This window comes from Euprymna scolopes, chromosome 11, assembly GCF_053919585.1.
Source record: "Euprymna scolopes isolate OS-2025 chromosome 11, ASM5391958v1, whole genome shotgun sequence".
NCBI classification, from domain to species: Eukaryota; Metazoa; Mollusca; class Cephalopoda; order Sepiida; family Sepiolidae; genus Euprymna; species Euprymna scolopes.
The window spans coordinates 52,469,978-52,477,968 of record NC_136492.1 but is presented as its reverse complement, the minus strand read 5'-3'; the positions used below and the strand labels follow the sequence as shown (position 1 = coordinate 52,477,968).

The 7,991-nt window shown below is 36.2% G+C and overlaps 1 pseudogene; it reads left to right on the top strand.

Annotated features, from left to right (window-relative positions):
- Nucleotides 1–714: 714 nt before the first annotated feature.
- On the top strand, nucleotides 715–858 carry LOC145288467 (U2 spliceosomal RNA; annotated as a pseudogene).
- The last annotated feature ends 7,133 nt before the right edge of the window (nucleotides 859–7,991 follow it).

Sequence of the window (7,991 nt, the reverse complement as noted above, 5' to 3'; positions counted from 1 at the left end):
AACAAAACTATGTAATCAGAAGGCATATATTCACAAGAGAGATATTGTAAATATATTTCACATAGAAATTTACAGAAATAAGAAAAACAGATTAATCGTCATATTTTACAGCTCTTGGAAACATAAGAAATAATTTACAAGTTGAGATATCTAAATAGTTTGAATCGATAGTATAGGAGGCGTGCATTACAGGAACCAGGACATCGTAATCCAAACTTCTCAGCACAATGTAATTCTAATTCATTGAAAGTTGTTTAAAACAGTCACTGTTATTTGAAATAGATTGTTGGTTGGTTGGTTGGTTGCTTTTGTTTTACGGCATATCAACGCTTTTCAGGTTATTTAATGCCGAATCCAAAGATTTTTAAGAAAAACATTTTTAATAGAATATATTTGTTGTTTTTAAGTCGGTTTCTATTTAACCCTTCGTTGGGACCCTAACAGGTACTACCACTCCGGGTCAGAGTGGACCCGGGAGCAATGGCAATTAAAGGGTGGCTCCACACTCCCCAAAGCCCGAAAGTTAGGGCCTCACTATTGGATACCGTTTAAGGTCATTTCCAGGACCTATTAAAATAGACGAACTATCTCAGTAAGAAAGGTGGAGTATATTTCAATTGATTTGTTTTAAATGAGCATACGGCAGTGAGGGATTAAAATAGTCAGTGGCTGTGTGCTTCGCGTTTTATAAGTTATTATGTGAGTTACAATATGACTACTTCTTGGCCTTCGGGCCAAGATCAAAGTGTAGTATCTGTTCCGGCAGATACTGCACTTAAGATAATTTGTACTAGTCAATGGAGGGGAAACCCTCTATACTGGGACAATTATTATTTTTGGTAACCAGAGTGACCCCTTTTAGGGGAGCTGGTTTTTACCTCACATTAAAAACGGCCTTGTGCCTAATTTGCTCAGTGGGGGAGCAAATAAATACCATCTGTTCCGGCACTTAAGATAATTTGTACCAGTCAATGGAGGGGAAACCCTCTATACTGGGACAATTATTATTTTTGGTAACCAGAGTGACCCCTTTTAGGGGAGATGGTTTTTACCTCACATTAAAAACGGCCTTGTGCCTAATTTGCTCAGTGGGGGAGCAAATAAACACCATCTGTTCCGGCAGATGCTGCACTTAAGATGGTTTGTACCAGTCAATGGAGGGGAAACCCTCTATACTGGGAACCGCCTGGGTAATACCTAGGAGGTCCACCCTCCCAGGCCTTGCCACCGGGCTTTCCGGTGGGGCAAGTTTATTGCTGTCTGCCTGAGGCGCCCCGACCGGGGAATGCCGACGGGGTTACTCAGGCAATTTTTAAAATTGCAGGAGTGCCCCTCCTTTAGGGGAGCCTGCGGGGTTCCCACTTTCCGGCCTTGTGCCACATAATGCTGATGTGGGCAGCATTTAAATAAAAACCCTCTATACTGGGACAATTATTATTTTTGGTAACCAGAGTGACCCCTTTTAGGGGAGCTGGTTTTTACCTCACATTAAAAACGGCCTTGTGCCTAATTTGCTCAGTGGGGGAGCAAATAAACACCATCTGTTCCGGCAGATACTGCACTTAAGATAATTTGTACCAGTCAATGGAGGGGAAACCCTCTATACTGGGACAATTATTATTTTTGGTAACCAGAGTGACCCCTTTTAGGGGAGCTGGTTTTTACCTCACATTAAAAACGGCCTTGTGCCTAATTTGCTCAGTGGGGGAGCAAATAAATACCATCTGTTCCGGCAGATACTGCACTTAAGATGGTTTGTACCAGTCAATGGAGGGGAAACCCTCTATACTGGGACAATTATTATTTTTGGTAACCAGAGTGACCCCTTTTAGGGGAGCTGGTTTTTACCTCACATTAAAAACGGCCTTGTGCCTAATTTGCTCAGTGGGGGAGCAAATAAATACCATCTGTTCCGGCAGATACTGCAAGCTATGACTAACTATGACTAGCAAAGACCAGATGTGGGGGCAACCCCACATGCCTGACCATTAACCAGCTCCCATTTCCCACCTCTCGGGAGCTGGTCCCCTTTTTCCCTTCCCCCTCCCTTCACTCCTCACATTAAAAATCGGCCTTGTGCCTAATTTGCTCGGTGGGGGAGCAAATAAATACCATCTGTTCCGGCAGATACTGCACTTAAGATAATTTGTACCAGTCAATGGAGGGGAAACCCTCTATACTGGGACAATTATTATTTTTGGTAACCAGAGTGGCCCCTTTTAGGGGAGCTGGTTTTTACCTCACATTAAAAACGGCCTTGTGCCTAATTTGCTCAGTGGGGGAGCAAATAAATACCATCTGTTCCGGCAGATACTGCACTTAAGATAATTTGTACCAGTCAATGGAGGGTAAACCTTCTATACTGGGACAATTATTATTTTTGGTAACCAGAGTGCCCCCTTTTTGCCTACTTTTAGGGGAGCTGGTTTTTACCTCACATTAAAAACGGCCTTGTGCCTAATTTGCTCAGTGGGGGAGCAAATAAATACCATCTGTCTCGGCAGATGCTGCAAGCTATGACTAGCTATGACTAGCAAAGACCAGATGTGGGGGCAACCCCACATGCCTGACCATTAACCAGCTCCCATTTCCCACCTTTCGGGAGCTGGTCCCCCTTTTTCCCTTCCCCCTCCCTTCACTCCTCACATTAAAAATCGGCCTTGTGCCTAATTTGCTCGGTGGGGGAGCAAATAAATACCATCTGTTCCGGCAGATACTGCAAGCTATGACTAGCTAGGACTAGCAAAGACCAGATGTGGGGGCAACCCCACATGCCTGACCTTTAACCAGCTCCCATTTCCCACCTCTCGGGAGCTGGTCCCCTTTTTTCCCTTCCCCCTCCCTTCACTCCTCACATTAAAAATGGGCCTTGTGCCTAATTTGCTCGGTGGGGGAGCAAATAAATACCATCTGTTCTTCAGATGCTGCAAGCTATGACTAGCTATGACTAGCAAAGACCAGATGTGGGGGCAACCCCACATGCCTGACCTTTAACCAGCTCCCATTTCCCATCTCTCGGGAGCTGGTCCCCTTTTTCCCTTCCCCCTCCCTTCACTCCTCACATTAAAAATCGGCCTTGTGCCTAATTTGCTCGGTGGGGGAGCAAATAAATACCATCTGTTCTTCAGATGCTGCACTTCTATTTCTTGATCTCTTTCGGTGGAGGAGAAATCCTGCACGACTGAGACAATTTTTATTGTGTACCTTTTCTCCACGTTAAAAAACGACCCTGGTGTCTAACTGTCTTGTGGGGAGGCACAGTTAATAGGTACAATGTGATTACCTGCGTTGATGATTGTGGCGATAATATGAAGATGTATATTAGCACTGTCTGAAGTGTTCAGCTTCAAAATTTTGGGAGTAAGTATGGTTTTAAAATGAAATAGGTGTTTTCCAGAACATTCTAAATAAATTCATGAAGGTTTTACCGACCCAAATAAAATTTGTTCTCATTAATTGAGCCATGCACAAATTCCGTGTACATATACAAGTTTACACACGTTGGTTTTAAACACCGAAGGTTGAATTTTAGTGTTAAAAATGTTGTCAGTTGTCTTCTATTTTGAGGATTTCTTTTTGATTCTGTGTTTTTATGTAACAATCATTACGTGTTTTCGTTATGTTTAGTGTTACTTTATATCAGTTCGACTGTATTTAGCAGTAAACGCGGCAATAGTAACAGTCGCAGCCGTAATATTTCGACCCATATAAAGATAATGATTATATAGTTGAAAGATTTTATTTTCTTAATCTTATACAGGTTAAAATCATGTAAGAATCAGAGAACGAATTAGTTTGGTTTCTCACGCAAAGGGAGGGTGGATCTGTAGTTTCACCCTTGTCCATTTGCCCTTTAGTCTGTTCGTCCGTTCCTGTGTCCGCACTTATCTTAATAACTACGCCTCGGAATTTTTTTAAATTTTGCACAAACATTAAACATTATATGAGTAAAAAAGTAACAGAACGGATTTTCCGGGAAAACTCCAGTTGTCCTCCAAGAAGTGGCGTAGATTAAACACTTTTGTACTTATTAAAAAAATTGATGACCTTGATTTTTATAAAACTTTCTGAAAACTTATAACTAACTGATTTCTATATAATTGTGTTTATTTATACCTCGCGATAACTCTTGGCTGTGGCCCAGGGTCTTTTTAGGGCTAATAAAAACACTCCATTTTTCGGACTATTTCATCATATTTGTCCAAAATTTTCTGTGTATGTCTATTTAGCAGCTTTCGATGATGCTAAACTCAAATTCAAATATGATAAGGCTTTGGGGACTTTTGAGGCTTGATCAGTTGGGAGAGTGATGAACGTGGTAATTTCTTTTTATGAATGGTGCATAACTCCAATTTACATATGTTAAGGCCAAAAACTGCAATATTTGTTCATTTTCACTAGGACTTGACCTCCCCTGGGGACATTTCGGCTAAATAGGGGGGGAGAAATGCTTATCTTAATCATTTTTGATGCCTCGATCACTGTGTACTCACAGGGGACCATGGATGGTTCACTTGTTTTCTTTTTAATTATATTCTCTAAGTATAAAATTCTTCTCAACTTGTACAAATTCACTTTAAATTACGATGTTCTCTGAAGCATTATTTTTTTAGTTAATATTAAAAACTTAAACTGTTTGGGATTGCGTCGTACTTTTAACGGATTTTTGCTATTCCTTTCTGAAACGTTCTTAAACATGTTTTTTTTTTTTTTAAATTTAAACAAAATGTAAGTGAGGAAAACAAAGTTACTTCGCCTCCCCTATTACAATAAAAATCCAATAAAGGATAAAAACTATTTATTGTTTAGACTACTTTTACATGCTGAAACGATACATGGACCAAACTGAAGATAAAAAATCAGATACTGATTTTGTACAGCATAAGTTACAGATATCAACTGGATAATTGCGCTGACTTTAATTACATCATACGTAGTAAATCTAATTCAAATTTATAATATGCTTTTAAACCTTAATGAAGTAGCAAATTAAATTTCGAATTCTATTTACAGTCTATTAGATAACCCACATGTGTATTTATCCTGATTTTCAACCGTCATAATTTTTATCAACGCTGATGCTATTTGAAATATAACACATTGATACTTTAAATGTATTCCTATATTAAGAAATGAAATTGCATAATTTTATTAATAATGTTTATTAATCGTACATATATATATATATATATGCACATATATATGCATATCTTTGTATATATACATATTTATATATATGTTAGTATATATGTATGTATATATATGTGTGTGTATGCATATATATACGTATATGTATATATATGCATATGTATATATATGCATATGTATATATATGCACATGTATATATATGCACATGTATATATATGCACATATATGTATATGCACATGTATATATATGCATATGTATATATATGCATATGTATATATATATATATATATATATATATATATATATATATATATATATATAACCGGCCTAATTTAAAAAGGTTTGAACATTTTTCAAGGTCACAAATAGCGACTCTTATGGTTCAGCTAGATTAGTGTAAACATAATGAGTATACATTAAATTTTGAAATTGCGATATTAGATGTGTTTATTGTATTTATATAGAATGATAATACAACCTTACAAACACAGCGCATTCTGAAAATCGCGAAGACAATGTTTTATACGGATATTAATATAATTTCTAAGAAATGTCTAACACATTGAATTTTCCAAAATTGTAGAGAACGGCATTAGCTATGTTAATTTCTACTCTCAACTTAAGAAAATGATTATGGTTTATAGCTATTTGGATTCTCGTAAATTCTTCGTAGCCATGTCCTATTTGATTGCTTTTGCGTCTTCAGTATTAGTTCTTGGCTATAACTAATGGTTTATGACTTGAGTAACATTTTCTGAATTTGTTTGGTTGATTAATTGAAGTATAAGCTATTTCCAGTATAAATTATTAATCGATATTGTTTAACAGTTCCTGGTCATTTTATATTAATAATGTCAGAGAAATAACAAAAAATATTTTATCACATCAGTTATGTGGAAAATTGCAATGTCTGTTCCATTAATACAGATATATTAATTCTTTATGCGTATCTATTTCTGCTATAAAATAGCAAAACAGTATATCTACCGTAATAGTAACTGATATTGTTTCTCGATATCTTCTAATCTGAATTCTTTCTCAGAAATGATTAATGAATTAAACAAGTGAAGTTTGCCAACACAAAGTTTTATCGAAACTTCTCTGACACCACAGAGAGTAGAGGAGAATTGCCTAAACTATTCTATAAATTAGTGCACTTCAAAGCTAGTAAATGTAAATTTTTCTTTATTTTAACTGTCATCAAACTATTCTAACAAGTGATGCTTTCAAATAACTGGTAACAGACACATTAAAATCACTTCCATTCAGCAGTAGTTATAAAACTAGAGCTAAATATGTGATAAGGTTTCCCGAGGTCAAAGATATAATCGATCCCACATTGATCACCAAGCTTCTCATGACATGTAATCGTTTCAATTTATTTTTTCAGTTTTCAGTATTTTTCTGAGATAGTAAAATTCCAACTCTACACACCTATGTCATAAGTTAATATAGTTATCCACTTATCTCCTATGATCTGCAAGGTCCGGGATATGACCTTAAACTATATTTGATTGTGGGCCCCCATCTTGTGGGCTTTAGGGAGAGTGGAGCTACCATTTAATTGCCATTGCTCCCAGATCCACTCTTACCTGGAGTGGTAGTATCTGTTAGGGTTCCAACTATGGGTTAAATAGAAACCGACTTGGAAAAACAGATATATTCTATTAAAATATTTTCAAAATCACTGGATTCGGCATTAAATAACATCAGAAAGGTTGATATGCCGTAAAACAAAAACAACCAAACCTATGATCTTCCGTCAAAATAACGATCAAACTATACATTTTTAGAGTGAAATAATAATATAAAGCTAGCCTTTTCTCATGAAGCCTTACATTTTAAACTAGATCTTAAGGTTACAATTAATTATTTCATCCATGCAAAAAAATATATATCCAAAGACAAAAATCGGTGGCTATATAACCACAGTTGCGGTTGTGTAACAAAACTACTCTTAAACTGTAGACTAAAATATCTTAATCATACTACAGTTACGAATACAGAAATTTGGTTAACGATAAGATCGCTAGTGAAAAGAGACGAAAAAGCTGCCCAGTTTCCCCGCCTTTTCTAGTTGCTAATTTTAAATAGTCAGGCTTACTATTACATGAGATTTCAATATTTATATTACCCGTTATACCTGTATATCAATAAATAAAAGCCATAAACAAATTATTTTCCCATTTTATTCGCTCTTAATATCATGTACGCATATATATATAAAAATGTATATAAAACTCGTTGAGAAAAGTAGAAACTTTTCTGCTGTGTATTGTCTCCAGAAGGTTCAAATTTCCTGTTTAAGAAACGGAATTCTAGCTAATCAACTATGATCCTCTGATCCTCTGATCCCTTAAACAATCCGTTAACAACCAATGTAAATTCTATTTTGAACCTATACTCAAAGTTGTTAAGATCATTGACTCATTACAACAAGGAAAATTATCGCAAAGGCATCATATATTGACTAGAAGTTATATTGCGGCTGTAGAATATATATCTCGCGCCGTCAAATGACATTGTTGATATAACAGTTTAATTTAAAAGTGTGGGACGCTTACGAGATTTAAAGTAATATCATTTGTTTTTGCGTGTCTACAATGGACAAAATTTTAGCGTATCTTTGCTAGGTAGATACCGAGAGAGTAATCAATGTATAAGGCATAAATATTAAACTGCAGAATTTAATCTTCACGAATCAATGGAAAGTGCCAGAGAGAGAAATAGAAAACAGGTCATCTTCCTTTTACTGAGTTCTATTACATCAATCTAACATTACCCTCATTTACGACTAACGTAATAAAAATTTGGCGTGTAGTATTACATATTAATACGAAA